Genomic DNA, 2,786 nt, shown 5'->3' on the forward strand with positions numbered 1-2,786 from the left:
CCCACAGATATTCTAATGTTAAACACAGAAAAGGAGCTGTGCTTGCTCAGGGTCAGAATTTCTTAACCTTGAATCTCTCGTCCCCAAGCCTGCTGCACAGGGCCCCTCACAAAACCACCAGGTCACCTCATTTGCAAAAGGAAACTCTTAGAGATGAGAAATAAGTATGTTTGTTACTTACTTTTTAAAAATATTTATTATTATGTATACAGTGCTCTGCCTGCATGTACACCTGCAGTCCAGAAGAGGGCATCAGGTCTCTTTATAGATGGTTGCGCCACCATGTGGTTGCTGGGATTGAATTCAGGACTTCTGGAAGAACAGACAGGCCTCTTAACCGCTGAGCCATCTCTCCAGCCCGTTACTTAATTTTTAAATGCTACTTAAAAATTTAAACTTTTCCCAATTTTTAACCCTCATGGGAGATTACAGGCTTTGAGCAATGTAATTTAAGAAGCCACAAAATCGTCCATTTGCTTAAGCCGAGGATGTCCTTAGCATAGGGTGGGGAACTCCAGGAATCCCCAGGTGCTTGCTAAACTGGTTTTCTTATCGGCAGGAAGTCTGTCATAATGGATGGCGCTCAGTTGGCTATCTGGATATGCTAGACTTCGACCTCCCCAGCAGTGCCCCAGAAAGAAAAAAAAAAAAAAAAAGAAAAGAAAAGAAAAGAAAAGAAAAGAAAAAGGTGCCTGTGTTGGAAAGTGCCATCTAATTGAGGCAGACAAAAAGCATCAGAGAAAGATCTGACAGAATGAGTCAGGATCGGACACACCCAACTCTTACCAGAAGAGACAGGAAAAAGAGGACTCAGGAGAGCACGGTAGAGAGGGGGTGGGGGAGAGGCAGTTTTACTGGGAGAGTTTTACAGAGACAGACTGAAGGAAGAACAAGGTAGACACAGGTGAAGACAGAAGGAGCCAGAGAATGAGAAGGAGTCAGAAGATTTGAACAGTTTGTTAGTTTGAGGGCAAGGGTCTACCTGACGTCTTAGGAATATGTAGTTGGCAACACAAGCAAACACCTTAACTGCTGATACACAGGCCTGACATGAGTTAGCCTACACCCTGTGCTAAGTGGGCACTCCATCTACGATGAATCAAATCTTGTTGTCTATTCCGTGCCTCAAGTAATTGTGAATGCCTTCTAAGATGATTCGGGAATGGGGTAGTGCTCTTGAGCCATCCTTGCTGCCAGTCCCTGGCCACCTAGCCACTGAGATCTCTAAGCTCCCTGATCTTGTCACCTACTGGCAACTGTACCTTCTACTCCAAGTACCGTCACCTTGCTGAGTGATTTCTCCTGACACTTTACCCTGGCCTTGGAAGCACCCCAGCCTTCCACTTCATCGTGGCTTCTATTTGAGAACAGAGTACATTTGCTTAGCTCTAAAACCCTTAAGCATACTACCTACATCTGTACCACAACCCAAAACCAAGATCTTGGAAATAAGAGAAGGATCAGAGTTGGAATAGGCAAAGTCACCTGACAGACGGCACCTAAGACTTGAAATTAGGTAGGTAACTCAACGCATTCAAAAAGTGTGTCAGGGCAAGTTTTGGCAAGCCACCCTAGGTCAGCCATTCCCACTGCAACCCATCCATCCCACAGCTGCCAGAAATATCTAGTAAGCAAACTAGAACTGTTTTTAACATCGGAATCTTAGCGCTTGCTATTTCTTTTTGCCACAACTAGCTTTGAGTGCTCTTCTCTCTCTCTCTCATCTGAACAACCCCTCAAAGCTCATATGTTATATGTTAAAACGATGGGTGGCCAGCTGGAGAAGCAATATAATTTTTAAACTGAGTTACTTTATTTATTTTTATTTTTTATTGGTTTTTCGAGACAAGGTTTCTCTGTGTAGCCTTGGCTGTCCTGGACTAACTCTGTAGACCAGGCTAGACTCGAACTTACAGCGATCCGCCTGCCTCTGCTTCCCGAGTGCTGGGATTAAAGGCATGCACCACCACCATCCGGCTCGAGTTCCTTTATTTCTACGTGCCTGTTTCATTTTCCAGTAAAACTGAGGTAAGGATAACGCTCCTCAGTATCATTCTGCGATTACAACGCTGACTAGTGCTTGGATATAGTGCCACACAATGCGGATGCTTGTCCAGCCACATTATGAGTTTCTCAACAAAATAATCACAAATTTTATTGTGTCAGCCTGGCGTGGTGGCGCACGCCTTCAATCCCAGCTTTCGGGAGGCAGGCGGATCTCTGTGAGTTGGAGTCCAGCCTGGTCTACAGACCGAGTCGAGGACTGGCAAGGCTACACAGATAAGCCTTGTCTCAAAAAACAAAACCAGAAATAAACCTCAAACTTTATTATGCCATCTTGTTTTCTGCTCAGTGTTATCCACATATTTAGTAGTTTTTCCTCACTCCACACCTGTCCCCAAAGGACAACTGCGCCAACCGCAATTTGTATCAATAGTTCTTTTCCCTCTTTAAACCTGCCAGTTTCGGCTCCCGAATCCGTTCCAGTTTCGAATTACCCCGGGAAATAATGAACAGAGACAGCCTGGCTTGAGCGTTCGGAGGCCTGGATTAATTGGATTCGGTGACTGGGAGGAAGGAACCGGAAGGCGATGCCTGCACGGGGAGTACCAGCTCGAGGAAGCCAAACCCAACCCTGTCACGGGTGCCAGGACCGGGTCAACACAAACCCCTGCCAGCCGACCTTTGAACCCAAGGTACAGAGACAGGAAGTACTGCCCTTCCGGGGGACGAGCCAATCAGAAGCGAAAGCTCCAGCGTAAAGGGCGGAAGAGAAGCGGTTTAGT

Source organism: Acomys russatus, chromosome 20 (genome assembly GCF_903995435.1).
Source record: "Acomys russatus chromosome 20, mAcoRus1.1, whole genome shotgun sequence".
Lineage (NCBI taxonomy): Eukaryota > Metazoa > Chordata > Mammalia > Rodentia > Muridae > Acomys > Acomys russatus.